The 19,169-nt window shown below is 35.5% G+C and overlaps 1 long non-coding RNA gene across 4 annotated transcripts in view; it reads left to right on the forward strand.

The window, feature by feature from the left end:
• Positions 1 to 19,169, forward strand: part of LOC144302462 (uncharacterized) — a 55,159-nt gene that overhangs the window by 19,802 nt on the left and 16,188 nt on the right. For 2 of the 4 annotated variants that reach the window (XR_013369370.1, XR_013369368.1), the window contains exon 2: positions 2,188 to 2,303. This is a non-coding gene — a long non-coding RNA (uncharacterized LOC144302462). Of the gene's footprint in view, positions 1 to 2,187; positions 2,308 to 14,028; positions 14,115 to 19,169 lie in introns of all 4 variants that reach the window. The other 2 variants (XR_013369373.1, XR_013369374.1) reach the window with 2 other exon arrangements.

Raw genomic sequence — 19,169 nt, forward strand, 5'->3', positions numbered from 1 at the left:
GGAGAATTTGTGTCTTGATACTGGGAAAGTGCAATGATGTTTTAAGACTCTATATTTCAAGGTCACTGAACATATTTGTTCATATACTTGGTAAGTAGTCACTTCAGTAAAATTGAATGGATGTTTTTATGGAATTTCTGGAAGGGACTCCGATAACCTTGTACTTTGTTTTAATGATGACTGTTATCATCATTATCATAATAAAAATAATCTTTCTCTTTGAAGCAAAGCCCCACCCTTTCCTAGCTATATGACTGGGATAAATTATATGATTTCACTATGTCTGTTTCCTCTCTGTAAAATAGATAAAATAACAGTACCTTCCTTGCAGGGCACATAGTAAATCTCAATTAAAGAAAAAAAAAATGAATGGATAAAGAATTATTTTCCAGATAGTTCTTTTTCTGGTTTCATTTTTGGTTTGCAACACTCTCAGGAGCTTCTGAAGTAAGATCTGAAACTGGCCCCCATATGTGAAAGGCAGGGAGAGACCAAAAAAATAGGCCACCACTCCAAGTTGGTAGGTGGCAGTTTTAATAATCAAAGGGAACTTACATATGAGACTTGTCTTCGATGGCAGCTAGATGAGTAGATTCCCACATCTGCCACCAAATCTTAAGTTTACACAGAGCTTTTAACTAGGGTCAGTCACATATACTGCAGGTGTTCTCATCTCATCATCTCAAGGCTATGTCTTTGGAGTAGCCAGCACCTGGGAGGAGGAAAGGCAATCAGAACCCGTATTTTAAGGACAGGGGTGGGGATGGTCTCCCAGGTCCAGCTCTGGGTCATCTGGCAGTCACATCTTGATGACCTTCCCCAACATTTCCTTTCTTGTGACCAGTTTTGCAGTTTCATATGCCTCCCCTCCCTCATATATGCTGACTTGAGCAATCAGCAAGAGGATTCATTAGCACTGAGGTGAACTCCTTTGGAGGCTTTCTGGCTGCATTGGAGGCAAATGCCACAACAATACAGACACATGTAAGAGAAAATAAAGATTGTGACAATAGTTTCCAAAATTAGTGACACCTTTTTTTTTTTTTTTGAGAGCCTGTGATCTGAACCATTGATTTATTAAGTCTCCTAAGCTGAGAGTTGCCTCACTCAGGGCATTTACTTGTGTTCTTATGTGATTCAGTAAAAATGATACATGAGCAGACTTACCAGGAATGAACATATAACATTCTCTTTGGATAAGCATAGGTGGCTCCTTGCAAGGCAGTAATAATACCTAAGATCTAAGGTCATTTTATTTTGGAGGACAGTTTTTCTCAGAGTCATTTCAGTGTTCAGTAAGGATAAGCTTTGTTGATTATCATTTAAGGTCTATGAGTAAATTTAGTAAGGGCTTCTATGTGTACTATAATGTCTGTCCTCTAGGCCATTTTATTTTGGAGGACAGCTTTTCTCATTAGAATCATTTCAGTGTTCAGTATGGACAAGGTTTGTTGGCTACCATGTAAGGTTTGCTGGGTGAATTTTAGTAAGGCCTTCTATGTGTCCTTCTATAATGTCCTCTAGACCAATGGAGGAAACAAAGATGGTAGTCAAATAATCATAGCAGTGGAAAACAGTGCCTATTTGGTTTTGAGGAGAGGGAAGTTAATAGCTTTTGGAATTTGACCTACCATATAGTTGGCCAGGGGAGGCAGCATTAACAGGCATAGGGAGATGGACTGGAGATGGGATATGCTAGACCAGGATCCCTTTTTCCCCCCCCTCTTTCAATGGGGCATGTTCTATTTCTGGTATAATGTGATTTAACAAGACCAGCTTGTAGCAATGGAGAATGAATAGTTTCCCCTCACCCAGGGGTGTGAAGTAACTCACTTATTCTGGTCAGATGTCCCATTATAAATTCTAGCAGATAATTCCTTTCCCAGGTGTGTTGGGGTCTGGTGTTCTCAGCAGCATAGTACATTGATCCAGGTGAGATTTAAGGCAATGGCTGCTGTCTCCCATAATTCCCATACCTTTACAGTTTGGGGTGCCTCAGCAGGGATCTCCAGTCTGGCATATGGGGTAATACACCCTACTGGTTGGTTATTTAAATGTATTAAAGCCTGGAACAGTATTTTAGTCTATCTGGCTGAGGATAATTTAATTGGCTGTTTTAATATATATATTAATATATATTTTAATATATGTATATATTTTCTATAAACCCTTCTGTTTGTGAGTTAGAGGGAAGATGGAACCTCCATTCAATTTTTAGAGATGGTGGGCTGGTGGACAGGATGCTCCTCTTCTGCAAATAGGCATGCCATTCAGTCAAAGTGGGAGTTTGAACCAAGACAAAGGTGAGTCAATGGAACATATTTTTTACGCACTCATTGATAGAAAAGGAAGTTCTTACTACAATGAGCTACTCCTTAGTGAGAGGCTCTACCTAGAGGAGTACTATATACACTGTGAGAAACTATTGCTATATGGGGGTATATTGGATTTCTGCCCCCTTCCAGAACTGGGACTACTATTATCTCTCCCACATAAAGGCACATTGATCTTAGTTATCAGAAACCTGTATTTGTCAAGTCTTTTTCACAAATCTCCTTGAAGACAAAGCACATTTGTAGGAATACTTTTTTTTTTTTTTTTTTTTTTTGTCTCTCAAAGCATCCGCAGAAAACAAAAACTGTCTGCAAATGACAACAAACTAAAAGATGGCCATGGTCAAAGATCTGATGAAAGTTCATTACAATACAATTGACAGGGGAATTTGGTTATTTCGTGACATACATTTTAAAACTATGACTGGTAGCATTATATAAGGACATATTAGATTTTTAGCAATTTTATGTAAATTTACCCTAAAGAAAGTTTAGCATTATTTCTTATTTGACAATGCTTTCTATGAAATTTAGCATATATAAAAAGTTACACAGTTATAAAAAACTTAGTTCTTTCCACAAAGAAGGCTCAGCTTTTAACTGACCAAAGACCAAGTAAATACAAAACACACAATCTTTTGTTTTCTAGGTAAATTATATTAAAGGTAAAGGCAAAGCTTTGTGTGTGTATATATATATATATATATATATATATATATTCCTTTATATATATAATATATATTCCTTTATATATATATTATATATATATATTCCTTCTATTAAGAGCAAACGAATTATCTAAGAAAATTTTGTCTTTTTAACAGAGAGAAAACCAAATTCTAATTTTGCACCAATATAGTTTTTTTTTTTTAATTAAAATTCTAAAACCATTTTAATCTTAGCTTGGCTATATAAATTTTTCTCTCAATATTCTTTTCTTTATAAACTTTCTACATCTCCCTAAATCTATTTAGGTTTTATTTCAAAACTTAGCCATGGATCAGGTATCCATTCATATAGTTAAATTTTTTCGGTGATAACTGTGATCTTATGGAGACTATGGACTGGATTTTGAGGCAAGGAAACCGCCACACATTCTCTATTTGTCAGCCTCCTCAATTCCCTTTTTAAAAATTCAATCTTTGTGGGCATTGTTTTGGTTAACTTCTGGGTGTTTTTATATTTGAAATACATGATAAGATTTATAGCTTCATGGGACTTAAAAAGAATGTAAGGTTTTTCCTGAAAGTCTTGGGTTACTTGCTATTTAGAATTTTTCTTTGTATTAGAAACCTTTGCAGAGATTCCTTCTCTTAGTGTCTTAATCAATCTTTGTCATGAACACTCAGATCTAAACCTGTGGCAGCTTGCATCCTTCTAGCTTTGCAGAGCTACACACAAAAATTTCTAACTTTTTATTCTGCTCTCCTGTGTCTGTCAGCCCTGCAGCTAGCAGATTAGTGGACATTCCAATATCCTTCTCTAATAGTAGCTCTTCTTCTGACTTCGTAATTTGATCTTTAGTCTCTAGTTGGTCATTGGTGGCTAACAGAACTGCCCACAAGGGAGGCCGGTCCACTACAGCAGCTCATCCATTTTTCTTTCTTGTTGCAGTGTGCCATGTAGGTTTTCTGCTTAGAAAAACTTACAGCAGCCTGCATTTCCAGGTGCCCCCATACTCATGTGGTGGTCCACAAGCATCTGACATACATGTCACCTTTCTTCATGTATAGGTAGATGGCCAACATGGGATTTCCCCCACAGATGCCTTTTCCCCAAGGCCCACTTCTTAAGTCTGCTGGCTGATTCACCAATTGTTGGTTCATGACCCTCTTGGGAGCTTCCTGAGTGAAATCTGAAACTAGCCCCTGTATATGGAGGGCAGGGCAGGGAGAGATCGAGGAAAGAGGCAGGCTACTCCAGATGGGTAGGTGGCAGTTTTAATAAGCAAAGGGAATGTACATATGAGGCTTGTTTGAGTGGCAGCAAGATGAGGGAATGCCCGTACCCACTTGCTGAGTCTTAAAAATAGAGAGAGAGGCCTTAACTGGATTTAGTCAAGTTTACTGTGCAGGAGTTCGCAACACCACATCACTATCTCAACACTAAGTCCTTGGTGTGGAGTGAAGCCTTTGATCATCCAGGTTCAGCCTATGGGTCAACTGGCATTCAGGTCTTCTCAGTGACTTTCCAGAACAATCATCTTCCTGATTTTTTGAATGCATGGGAGAAATTGATTGTCAACCTGTATTTTGAACTCCAATTAGCCTTGTTCTAGGCCATGGAATGCAGGCAACCGGCAGTAGCTCTCAAGGCTCCATCCCTTCTTATCAAGGACATAGCCCTAGCAGTTATCCTTTGCTTCTGTATCCCATTTGTTCTTTTTACTAAATATTTTTCATCAGTTTACAAATTTTCTCTTATTGTACAAGTATTAAACCATTTCAGAATGTCCTATTTTTTAAAAAAGATTCCATTTATTTATTTGAGAGAGACAGAGTTAATGAGAGAGAGCACCAACAGGGAGGAGAGAAAGAAGGAGGCTCCCCTCTGAGCAGGGAGCTGATGTGGGACATGATCCCAGGACCCAGAGATCATGACCTGAGCCTAAGGCAGACACTTAACTGACTGAGTCACCTAGATGCCCTAGAATGTCCTCTTCCTATGTGCCTATGTGACTATGTACCTATGTGCTCGGCATTATTTTTCTCTAAAACACCTTTCATCTCACGGCCACTGTCCCTTTTCACTTTGGTCTGTCAGCAGTATTTGACCCAGTTGATCATTGCCTGATTCTCGGCTTTAGAATACCACATCCTACCAGTTTTTTCTCTTACTTCACAGACATCTCCTTCTTAGTCTTCCTTATTGGTTATTTCTAATCTCCCTGACTTCTGAAATGTGGGCTTCCCAGGGCTTTGTCTTAAGACATTTTCTTTTTTCTACTTCAATTATATATCTGGTGATCTCATCCAGTCTCATGTCCTAAATTCTGCTAACATGCCAACAACTTCCAAATTTATGTCTGTAGCACAGATCTCTTCTCTGAATTCTAGACTAATAAATTTGACTGAATACATCCCCACTCAGAGATAAGTATCTTAAACATAATATGTCTAAAATTAAATTCCTGCTACTCTGCAGGAAAGCAGTTCATCCCACAGTCTTCTCTAGATCAACAGGCGACTTTATATTTCCAGCCACTATGGCCAGACACATTAAACTAATTCTTAACTCTTACTTTCTCATATGTAACATTCAATTATTGATCAAATCCTGTTGTCTCTACTCTCAGAATACACTCAACACCGACCACTTTTCATCTCCTTTATTGCTACTACCTTGGTTCAAGCCACTCTCATTCATCTCTTGAATTATAGCCTCTAAACTGTGCTTGCACTTCTATAGTCTGTTATCAATATAGAGCCTTTAGAATGTAAGTTAGATCACAACACCCCCGCCCCGTTCCTAGAACCCTCCAATGGTTCTTCTTCTAACTCAGAGTAAAGATCCAAGTCTACCCAGTCCCCATGCAATCTAGCTCCTGTTCACTCTGACACAATGTCTAATTTCTCCCTTGTGTTACACTAGTCATGCTGGTGTCATGACTGTTTCTTGAACTATTGACTATGATCCCACTTCTCTTCACACTTGCTGTTCTCCCACCTGGCATGCTTTCTTCTCAGATCTCCTTATGTTCTGCTCCCTTAATTTTTTCAGCAGATAGCAACATTTTAGTGAGGGCTTTCTTGACCACTCTACTTAAAATTATGCCCCTTTAGACTGTCCCCTTGCTATGTGCTGCTTTATTTTTCTCTATAATATCTATCACTTTACATATCATGTAATTTACTCATTGATTTTGTTTCTTTACTATCCTACTGCACTTTATTTTTCTCCTTTGTAGCCATCTTTGTTTTTCTCCTTTGCAGCCTCTAGCCTTCATTTTCTCTTTATTCTGTCTTTTTATAACCATTTGTTGTTCCTCACACAGTCTGTTGTTATTCCTTTAGTGATTCTCCTAGAGATTACAACTTACATATCTTATAGTCTCACACAAATTTTACTTTTTATTACTTCTTAGACAATGCTCTGATCTCAGAAGACTCCATCTCTGCTTACTACCATTTTAATTATTTGTGCTATTGATGTTAGTCATTTTAATCCCACATGTATTTTACAACTAACAAAACATTGCTATTATCACTATGTTCAGTCAATACTCATTTATTATTCACTCACACATATAATCTTAGCTTTGCCTTCTATTCTTTCCTACATGTCTATGATTCTACCTGAGATCACTTTTATTTTACCTGAAGAACTCTTTGTAGTATTTTTTCTACTGCAGATCTGCTGGCAACAAATTTTCTCAGTTTTTGAATAGGAATGTCCCTTTCAAATTTATTTCAAAAGACATTTTTGTGAAAATAGAATATTCTGGGTTGACATTTCTTTTCTTTTAGCAGTTTAAAAATAATATTCATCAGGGCACCTAGGGGGTTGAGTTGGTTGAGTGTTCTATTCTTGATTTTGGCTCAGTCATGATCTCAGGGTCATGAGATCAAGCTCTGTTTCGGATTATGTGCTCAGTAGGGAGTCTGCCTGAGATTCTCTCTCTCTCTCTCTCTCTCTCTCTGTCTCTCCTTCCCCTACGTGTGCTAGAGCTCTCAAATAAATAAGTACATCTTTAAAAAAAATTAAAAAAATAAAAATAGTATTCATTATCTTCTCATTTTTATTTCTATTGATGGGTTATCAGTGCTATCATTTCTCTTTTGAAAGAAATGTGTCTCTTCATCTTCTCCCCCACCTTGGTGGCTTATTTTTGTATTTTGCTTGCTTATTTTTGAATTCAATTTATTCAAACTAAAACAAAACAAATCAAGACAAGACCAGCTCGCTCATTTCTCTACCCCTCCCCCTGTTATTGCTTCTGGCAACTACAAATCTGTTTATTTTTAAATTTTTTTTACCTATTTATTTATTTTAGATTCCACATATCAGAGAGAGCATATGGTATTTGTCTTCCTCTGTTTGACTTATTTCACTTAGCATAATGCCCTGAGGTCCATCCATGTTGTCACAGATAGCAAAATTTAATCTTTCCAATGACTGAATAATTTCATGTGCATGTGTGTGTGTGTGTGTGTGTGTGTGTGTGTGTGAACCTTTGGAAAGTGAAATGTCTAAAAAGTGAATAATTTTGCATATATATAGGAAATTATTCATATATATTAACATATTAAATATATGATATATATTAATATATATTCACAAATATAATATATATATCACATCTTTTTTAACCATCCATCCACTGCTGGATAATTAGATTATTTCCATATCTTTGCTATTCAAAATAATGCTTCAATGAACATGACGGTGCATACATCTTTTCAAGTTAGTGTTTTCTTTGGATAAATACCTAGAAATGGAAATGTGAATTATATGGTAATTCTATTTTTAATTTTTTGAGGAACCTTCATAATCTTTTCCATACTGGTTGAAACTATTTATATTTATCCAAACAGTACACCAACAATTGCCTTTTCTCTGCATTCTGGTCTTTTTGTTAACAGCCATTCTGACAGGTGTGAGGTGATATCTCATTCTGATTTTGATTTGTATTTTTCCAATGATTAATTATGTAGAATATCTTTTCACATACATTGTGGCCTTCTGTATGTCTTCTTTGGAAAAATTTCTTTTGAGATCTTCTGCCCATTTTTAAATTGGATTTTTTGTTGTTGTTATCAAGTTGTATGAGTTCTTTATATATTTTGGGTATTGGCCCCTTTTTTAATATATGACTTGCAAATATTTTCATTCATACAGTAGGTTGTTTTTTTTCATTTTGTTGATGGTTTCCTTTTTTGTTTAGAAGCTTTTTAGTTTGATGTAGTCCCACTTGATTATTTTTGCTTTTGTTGCTTTTGCTTTTGGTGTCAAATCCAAAAAATCATTGCTAAGACCTATGTCAAGGAGCTTATCGCCTTTGTCTTCCAGGACTTTTATGGTTTTAGGTCTTATATTTAAGTCTTTAATCCATTTTGAGCTAATTTTTGTGTATGGTATAAGACCATGTGTATGGTTAATTCTTTTGCATCTGGCTATCCAACTTTCCTTGTACCATTTGCTGAAGATATTGTCCTTTCTCCATTTTCTATTGTTGCCTCCTTTATTGTAAAGCAATTAACCATGTATGTGTGGGTTTATTTCTGGGCTCTGTATTCTGTTCTATTGATCTATGTATCTGTTTTTATACCAACACTCCACTCTTAATTACTATAGCTTTGTAATATAGTTTGAAGCCAGGAAATACGTGGCTCTAGCTTTGTTCTTTTGCAATATTGCTTTTTCTGTTTGAGGGTCTTTTATAGTTCTATATAATTTTGGATTATTCTAGTTCTAGTAAAAAATGTCAATGGAATATTTGTGGGGATTACATTGAATCTGTGGATTACTTTGGTTAGAATGGACGTTTTACCAATATTAATTCTTCCAATTCATGAGTACGGAATATCTTTCCATTTATTTATGCCTTCTTCAATTTATTTCATTAATGTCATATAATTTTTAATATACACTTCATTAGATAATTTTTTCAATTTTTTATGACATTGTAAATGGAATTTTTTCTCTTAATTTCTCTTTCTGATACTTCATTATTAGCGTATAGGAATGTAGTAGATTTCACATATTTATTTTGTATCCTATAACTTCACTAAATTTGTTTATTAATGCTAACAGTTTTTGATGGAATCTTTAGAATTTTCTATATATAATGTCACCTGTTAATAGTGACAGTTTTACTTCTTTGTTTCCTATTTGGATGATTTGTATTTCTTTTTCTTGCCTAAAGGCACTTGCTAGGATTTCTAATACTATGTTATATAAAAATTGCTAAAGTGAATATCCATGTCCTATTCCTTATTTGAGAGGAAAAGCTTTTAACTTCACCAGCCAATATTATGGGTATGGTCTTTTCATATATAATCATTATTATGTTGAAGTAAATTCTCAATATAGGGAACAACGTGTTGAGAGTTTTTATCATACATGATGTTGAATTTTATCAACTGTTTTTTCTACATCTATTGAGATAAACATGTGATTTTTATCCTTTATTCTGTTAATGTGGTGTATAGCACTGATTTTCCAGTATTAGACCACTTTTGCATCCCTGGAAGAAATATCACTTGATCACGGTTTATGAGTTTTGTTGAATTTGTTTCACTAATATTTTGTTGAGAATTTATGCATCCATTGTCATCTGGGATCTTGGCCTATAATTTTTTCTTGTGGAATCTTTATCTGGTTTTAATACCAAGGTAATGCTAGTCTCATAAAATGAGTTTGGAAAAGTTTTATCTTCTTCTATTTTTGGTGAGGGAACATGGGGAAGTTTGAGAAGACTGATAATAATTGTTCTTTGAATATTTGGTAGAATTCACCAGTAAAGCCATCTGGTCCTGAACTGTCTTTTGTTGGGTAGTTTTTTTTTTATTATGGATTCAATCTTCAGTAACCAATCTGTTCAGGTTTTCTTTTTTCTTTTCTTTTCTTTTCTTTCTTTCTTTTTTTTTTTTTTTTTTTGTTCAGGTTTTCTATGTCTTCATGGTTTGGTCTTGGTAGGTTGTATTTTTCTAGAAATTTATCTATTTATTCGAAGTTGCTCAATATGTTGGGATATAATTGTTCTTAGTAGCTCTTATCCTTTGTATTTTCATTGTATCAATTATAACACCTTCCCTTTCATTTCTAATTTTATATATTTGAGTCCTCTTTTATTCCTGGTAAGTGTAGTTAAAAGTTTGTCAATTTTATCTTATCAAAAAAATCAGCTCTTAGTTTTATTCGTATTTTCTATTATCTTTTTAGTTTCTATTTCATTTATTTCTGCTCTAATCTTTTTTTTTATTTCCCACCTCCCACTAACATTAATCTTCATTTGTTCTTTTTCTACTTCCTTGAGATGTAAAGTTAGATTGTTTATTTGAGATATTTCTTATTCCTTGAAATAGGCATTTCACTATGAAATTTTCTCTTAAAACTGCTTTTGTTGCATTCCATAAATTTTAGTATATTACATTTACATTTTAATTTGTCTCAAGATATTTTTTTTTATTTTTTTTTTAAATTTATTTATGATAGTCACACAGTGAGAGAGAGAGAGGCGGAGACATAGGCAGAGGGAGAAGCAGGCTCCATGCACCAGGAGCCCGACGTGGGATTCGATCCTGGGTCTCCAGGATCGCGCCCTGGGCCAAAGGCAGGCGCTAAACCACTGCGCCACCCAGGGATCCCCTCAAGATATTTTTTTAATTTCTATTCTGATTTCTTATTTGACTAACTGGTCAGTAGCCTGTTGTTTAATGTTCACATAGTTGTGAATTTTTCCATTTTCTTCATGTAATTAATTTCTAGTTTTGTACTGTTGTAGTCTGAAAAACTGTTTGATGATTTCAATCCTCTTAAATTTATTAAGATTTGTTTGGAGGTCTTATTTTTTTTTTAAGATTTTATTTATTTATTCATGAGAGACATGGAGAGAGAGAGAGGCAGAGACACAGAGGGAAAGGCGGACTCCCTGCAGGAAGCCTGTTGCAGGAGTCCATCCTGGGACTCCAGGATCATGCTCTAGGTGAAGGCAGGCACTAAACCACTGAGCCACCCAGAGATCCCCTGTAGGTCTTATTTATGATTGTTTATGGAAAATGTTCCATGTGTAATTGAGAAAAATGTGTTCTGCTGTTTTGATGGAATGTTCCACAAATATCTGTTAAGTTCATGTCATTTATCAGCAATGTTTCCTTATTTATTGTCTATTTGGACAACTTAACCATTGATATAAATGATGGGTTGAAGTCCCCTACTATTATTGTATTACTATCTATTTCTCCCTGTAGGTCTGTTAATATTTGCTTTATATATTTAAGTGCTACTATGTTGGATGTATAAATACCTACAAATTTATGTCTTCTTGTTGGATTGATCCTTTCATTATTACTATTTGCTTTTCTTTGTTTCTTATTATGGTCTCTGTTCTAAAGTCTATTTTGTCTAATATAAGTACAGCTACTCCAGCTTTATTTTTTAATTTACATACAATATCTTTTTTCATCCCTTCACTCTTAATCTGTGTGTGTTCTTACATCCAAAATGTATTTATTTATAGACAGCATATAGATAGGTCTTATGTTTTTACCCATCAATCACTCAGCATCTTTTGATTGAAGAATTTACATTTAAAGTAATTATTGATAGGTAGGTATTTATTGGCATTTTGTTAATTTTTTTGTTTGTGTTTATAATTCCTCTCTGTTCTTCTTTTCTTGCTCTCTTCCTTTGTGGTTTGATGACTTTCCTTAATAGTACATTTATATTCCTATTTATATTTTGCGTATTGATTTGATTTTAATTTTTTGCTTTATGGTTACATGTGAGCCTCTTATGGCAATTTAATATAAGGTCTTTGAGATAACTAAACTGTTTAGTTAAGTGCTATATCACCAATGCCTGGCATATAGTAAGTGCCATTATTATAATGAATGAATACAACAATTAATAAGTGAAACAAAGTTAAAACCTAGTGGTAAAAACAAGGTTAACACTTAAGAAATAGAATACAAATGACAGAAGATTGTATGGAAATTAAATTTAGGAGAAAGAAATATTTAAAGATCTAGAAGACTCAATGAGTATCTTGGGGGAGATACCTATGACACAAAGGAAAATTAGCATTTGATTATTGAATTCTAAGATCCTGAACCCTCTACTGTATAGTCTAGCAGAGACATCTGCTTCCTCCTTTCTCAGATCATTCCATCCACTCCTGGATACAAGTTGTCTATTTTGCTTGAGTTGTCATTCCTTCATCTTTGCCAATGGGGAAAAAAATGTTTATCCTCTTTATCCAGGCTCAAACATTATCTCTTCTTTTCATTTACTAGGTGAAATACCTGTAAAGATAGGTATTGAATCTGTTTTGCAAACCACTGTTTATCCAATACCCAGCATGTATTAGGCATAATATAAACATTGGTTGAATAAATGAACAAATCTTCCCTGACCTCCACATTATCACTACTTTTCTATCTTTAATTTTGTAGTGTATTTTTTACATTTTATTTGGTGTCATATGATAGTAGTCAATTTATTTTCTGTAACCACAAAAACCTTTAAGCTTCTTGAGAGTCAGGATATATCTATGCCATATTTATACTTTTTACTTTTCCTTTCCTAGGAGTGTATTACCACACAATACACAATCACTAAGTATTTAATTGCATATTGTATTAGTTGACTATTGCTGCTTTAACAAATAACTACAAAATTTCTGGGGCACACGACAACAAACATTTATTTTGCTCACGATTTTGCAGTTTAGTAGCGGCTCACCTAATCCAGTCTGGACTTGACTAAGAAGTTTTCACCTGCAGGTTCAGTTTGGAAATGTTTCACACTCGTCTCATCCACCTTGGATCAAGGGGGCAGTTATGTCATGTTCTCACGGTAATGACTGAGGGCAAAAGAACAAGCTGTAACATGCAACACCTCTTAAGGTCTAGGCTTAATTAGAACACTGCCATTTTTACCCGTTTTCCACTGGTCAACACCAGTTCCATGCCCAAGCCAGAAATCAAGGGGGTAAGAATATATACTCTGTTAGTGGCTTAGAGAACTGCAGGGTCACGTGACAAAGGGTAAGGAAAAGGGCAGGCTGATGGACATAGGCTAATAATCCAATCAGTCACATTCAATGATTTAAAATACACAATAATAATACTAGTTCATGAAGCTTTATAGGGTTTCACAGGACTTAAATTCATTTCTCAAAAATTTTGACTGCTCATCATGTTCCAGGCACTGTTCTAGCTCCTGAAGATACAAAAACAAATAAGAGACATAACATAACAGCATTGTGAAATGAACAAGGACGTAGTGACTCATTTTACAAAAGAGTTAAGTGATGGCTTAGTTCACATACAAGGTGAATAGGAGAGCCTGGAATTGTATAGAGGCTGGTCTCTTTTTTACAAACACTTCAAAGTTACCTACACATTTTGATAGGATTAAAATGACAGAACCCATAATTTACATGCAGACAAGAACAGAGATGATGTAATTCCATTCTATATTAATGTCATTGGATAAATGAGGCTAATTTTCTTCATTTACTGACTATTCCAGGCCTTATATGTGTAACATGTTGCTCTTAGCTAAAACAACCTTCTGAAACTCATCTTCTCACTTTCAAAGAGCTCTTATCCACATCATTTAAAGGTGGTAAAACTTTGAATTACAAAGGAAAGGTCTTTGAAAAGAGACATTACAAGAATATGAGAATACACCTTGAAACTTTATCAGTAAAACAAAATCCTGCATTGTTCTGTTGTTGTCCTGTGCATTTTCACATTGCCTTCCCCCAACAAGCTGTTCTTCATAGGCACATATTGATTTAATCAAATCTTACAGCTGTGGCTGGGAAGCGCCCTGAATAACAATAAGGCTTTTTTTACATGGAATATGACTTAATTTAGAGAAGAACTGCTGATGCAGGGTGGCAGATTCATTAAACTGCCTGACTGATCAATGTACTACCATTTGGAAAAGCTAGACTAGGAACTAAATAGCTTTTCATATTGGTTGTCAGACATTCTTTTAAATATCTTGTTATATGTTATGACAGATGGATGAGAAACAGCTTTCAGTAATCAGAAGATCAAGCCAGCAATTTGAATCTACCAGGAGGGGAAAATCACCTATGTACAACAGGTGCTGTTCTCAGCTTCAGATTTTTCAAGGAGAGCTCTATATCACATCAGAAATAAAATGTAGTTCATGTTCTCTGTGGTAAAAATGACCATAGAATACAAATCCTTTATTATAAAGTAACTGCTTCCCCTGTTTTCCCAATTTACAGTGAATAGAGAGCTCCCTAAATTCAAGTGGGAACATTGTTCTTCTATAATCTGTGCCAGTGAAGGTATTATTTATAAGGAAGTTACTGAAGCAGAGTCTTTATCTAAGAATTTGCAGGCCTTCTGCTTCTTATTCTAGGAGCAGCCACATCCCTGAGACATCCTGGCCATAAGCACCAGACCTCAATTGCACAGTTCATCGCTTGGTTCCAAATCCTCAGGGAGTTGTCTTAATCAGTAGCAGCCTGCCCTGCTCTAACTAGCCCAATTAGGATTAAGAAACAAGGAAAGATTTCTTGCCTCAAAGAACAGTCATGCAACCTTCGGTGGTTTGGCAAGGCATCTGAAGTGCAGCCCACCAATGGGGAGCCACAGCTATGGACCTGAGAATTTTTAATTTTAGCTCTTTTTCTGTGGGAGTTCTACAGCTGTGGCTATGATATTTTAAATGCTTTAATTTGACATAACAGTGATTATGCTTTAATCGCTTTCCTGCTTGATGAAGTCCTAGCCTCCTGTGGAAAGATGTGTGTATTGGAGTCTTATTCAGAATTCTGTTCTTATTACTTTTAAAAAAATAAAGGCCATAACATGTCAATGGTAAAAAAAAAAAAAAAAAAAACAACTATATTTTTCCCTTCCTAAGTACCATTTCCAAACAAGGAAATAAAGCACCATGAAAATATATTGGAAATGGTATTTGTTATTGGGAGAAAAAAGAATGAATAACTCCACTTCCCTAAGTAAACCCATCTGTGATGTCATTGTCCCATTTGTAGGATGCCAACACATTTTATCTCACCTTCCCGTTGAGTTGATTAGAACGAGTGGACTAGCGAGAGATAACATGGCATTGCTTCCTTGAAACGTACATAAGGCTTTGCAATAGCCCAGATGCAATGACCATGACACGGAGTATAGAAAAATGAAGGAGATTATTATGGAAGGTTTAATCATAAAGTTTGAAGAGGAGGGCCAGCATGAAGGACTCTCAACTAGCAGGCAAAAAAACCCAGTAAATCTCATTCTGGTGAATGGAAAACTGCACCAGAGGAATCCAACTAGTTTGGATCAATAGTTTAGTTGATCAAGGGCTGCCAAACTTTTTGTTTTTAGGTAGTAAATAATTAGGCTTTCTAGTACACATAGCTTCTTTTGCATCTACTCACCTCTGTCGTTATAGCATGTCATTGAATGACATGGCTCTGTGTCAGTAAAACTTTATTTACAAAAACAGGTGGTAAGCCAGATTTGACCCACTGGCCTTAGTTTGCTGACCTAGTCCCTGAAAGAGTCAGGCAGAGTGGGGAGAAGCATAGATCTTGTCAAAGACAAAGCAGAGTGGCTAGCAAGGACTTAGGTTTGGAGCCACAGGAAATTGGGTCCATTACTGCAATCACAATATAATTTCAGAATAGAATCAGTATAAGACACATAAGCAGAGCATATTTGACAGATTAACAGTTTCTTAGAAATACCCCTGCTCTGATTGAAAGAACTGTTACCCAAATCTAGGTGACACTGGAGATATCAATAGGGGTCATCTCACGTCCAAAAGTAACTGTAAGTAACTGTAATTAGGGCAACCCTGGAGGAATGCCAGAACTGGGCATTTTATTACTTATAAAATGACAAACATAAGTATGTTTATAAGTAATAGAATGAGAAAATTACAACTTTAGCCTGGGTACATTAAAACGAAATACATATTCAAATAATAGTTATATTATTTTGGAAATTAATTATTGTCTGTGAGCTGAGACTCATGCAGTTTGATCTTTTGTGTAAAGGGGTAAGAAGAGTACTTAAGTCATAAAGTACTGTAAAGGCAAACATGAGATCCAAAATACCTCTTTTTTTTTTTTAAGATTTTATTTATTTATTCATGAGAGACACAGAGAGAGAGAGAGAGAGAGGCAGAGACACAGGCAGAGGGAGAAGCAGGAAAGCAGAAGCAGGAGCAGGGCTCCCATGCAGGGAGCCCGATGTGGGACTCGGTCCTGGGTCTACAGGATCACACCCAGGGCTGAAGGCAGTGCTAAACTGCTGAGCCACCCTGGCTGCCCCAAAATACTTTTAATCCAGTCTTTGAACTCATCGAATTCCCCAATAAAAATCAAAAGCCATTATTATTATTATTTTTGTGTGTGAATCAACTTTTATTGCACTTAAAAAGACACTGTCATGTTCGATTTAATATTTCGAAACTATTGTGTTATATCAAATGATCTTCTGAAAGAGTTCTTTCAAGAAAAGGAGAAAGGAAAAGAAAGTCATTAGATGTAGATTCAGTGTAAATTCTCTTGGATTTAAATTCAGAGCAAATACCAAATTCTTTTCTAATTAGAATTATGACATTTTATGACTATTTGATTGCTTTTTCCTCTTTTTTTGTTCCTTTCCTCATTTTCTTTTTGCATGGTTAGAGGAAAGGATAGAGTAGGGAACTTCATGGGGCAAAATAAGTGCTTCAGTTTTAAATTAAATATAGAATAATCTCTAATAATATAGTGCAGATTAGGGAAAGGTAAACAAACCACAAAAAAATAAAATCTCTTCTGACACTGTGCAAAATTAATAGAAGAACTAAATTTTCGATGGTGGTAAAGACTTAAAGTACTTTAGGACATATGTTCTATTGAAGGCTTGTAGGCAGTCCAGTCCTGAAATGTCCTTTAAATTGCATGTCATTGATTTAGTGATAGCAACTAGAAACTCAGTCATTACAATAACAGCAAGAGCCAATAAAATTGAGTCTTTGCATTATTCAAGCTACATAGATTTTAACTAATTTGCTTGAATCATATCTAAGTAATAGATATCATTATTATTCGCATTTTACAGTGGAGAAAACTGGCATACAAACAGGTTAAGTAATTTGAGAAAAGTGACACATTAAACAGCAGAGTCAAATTTTTTACCCAGAGGATCTGGTTCCAGAGCCCAAGTACTTACCTTAAAGATACAGAGGTGCCTCCCATTTTCATGCAGCTACTTCTAGAACCAGTGTGACAAACTTGTCCCAGGTTGCCTGTGATTTTGTTTTGTTTTAGCACTGAAAACCCTGCCCCTTGGTCTTAAGCAAACCAGGACATTGATCACACTAACAAACCTTGTGTATGTGACATGTGCCCTGTACAAGAAAGCAAAAAGACTCCACGCTATCAAAATAGCTGTCACAAGATGTATTTAGGAATGCTCAGGCATTCTGATCGAAAAAGAACTGTCCATACCCTCACAAAGTGTATTTAAACTTAATTTCAATGCAATTAGAAATCTTAGTTTAGCTGCAATTAGAAACCCTAGTTTAGATGTAATTTTGGCAGAATTGGTTAATTGACTTCCCAACTAGACAGGAAAGTGCTAAAAAAGAGCAAGAGTTAAAACTGACAGGGAGAAAAGAAACTAAAAAACTATAAGGACAAAGTCTGAGGAAATTTAAGGACACTAATGACACTTAATTGTGCATTAGTTAGGACATTTTATTTGTCAGTGACAGAAGACCAACTTGAACCATCTGCAGTAATGAAAGAATTTTATCTGAAGTACTGCAATAGAGGGATAGGAGCCATTAGAGCTTGCTTCCTCTCTTCATTGTTTCTTTTTGTGGGGCCTTATCTCTCAGGCTGCCTCTCTCTTTGTGGTTCAAAACATGAAAACAATAGTTCTTAAATATGATGTCTTCAGCCATAGGGGAAAAACGATTATTTTAATACAAAATTTAAAAACACCAGGAATTTTACCAGGAATTTTACCTATTTGCCTAGTTTTGGTCATGCAAACATATATCTCAACAGATAATCTGTGGCCAGAGTTGGGGTCATATAAGAATATGGCAGCCTTGTAGGATCCAGGTTGCTGGGGTAAGAAAGCAATTTTTCAGGAGGAGAACAGTCTTCTGTTTGACTGGATAGCATACTCCCACATCTACTTTCAACCAATTCGCTACACACATTCTTTCTTGCTTTTCTTTCTGTACATAGATTAGATTATCAAAATGTCACTATTAATGTATTTTAAATATCCCACATATAAGCACAAAAATCTCTTCCTCCTCTATAATCAGGGAAAAACATTAGACACTAGTCCAGCTCACTGTGATTTTTATAGAATTGTTATTTATAAAAATGTATTAAGCCTGACAAACAGGAGAGTGGGAGTGGGATATCATGGGGTTACTCTTCTCCGAGTTCAGACTTGTAACTTAAGTCAAGGCCTCCTCAAGTTACTCTGCATCATTCCAGATCATACCTCAAACAGTACTTCTGTCAGTGTTAATAAATTTAACAAGCCAAGATTCCCAATGTGCAACATTAGAGAAAAACTTAGAACAAAGTTCCACTTCAAAAAAGAGAAGGAAGTTTAACAAAAGGGTCGATATGTCTCGAGTCATTAGAATACAAACTCTATCAGGACAGGATTTTTTGTTTGTTTAATCATTATTTTTTAAACATTTTATTTATTTATTTAGTTATGAGAAACACACAGAGAGAAGCAGAGACACAGGCAGAAGGAGAAGCAGGCTCCTCAAGGGGAGCCTGGTGTGAGACTCCATCCCAGGACCCCAGGACCATGCCCTGAGCTGAAGGCAGATGCTCAATCACTGAGCCACCCAGGCGTCCCTTGTTTGTTTAATTAATCTATTCCCAGAATGCAACACACAATAGGCACCAGTATGTAACTGTTAAATAGATGGGCATCCTTTTCTTGTTTCTTTCTCTGCAAGTATTGTGTGTTCCTTGATCAACTGATATGACTGCCTGAGATCCTATTCACTGTTCTGGCTATTGTCTCTAGAAAGAAAAGAAATATATTGAATTCATTATGATACTGAGTGGTGGAATGCCCTTTGGGTTGACTGTAAAATGGATAATCATTATTCAAAAGTTGAATATCCACAATCAGTTTT

This window comes from Canis aureus, chromosome 2 (assembly GCF_053574225.1).
Source record: "Canis aureus isolate CA01 chromosome 2, VMU_Caureus_v.1.0, whole genome shotgun sequence".
Lineage (NCBI taxonomy): Eukaryota > Metazoa > Chordata > Mammalia > Carnivora > Canidae > Canis > Canis aureus.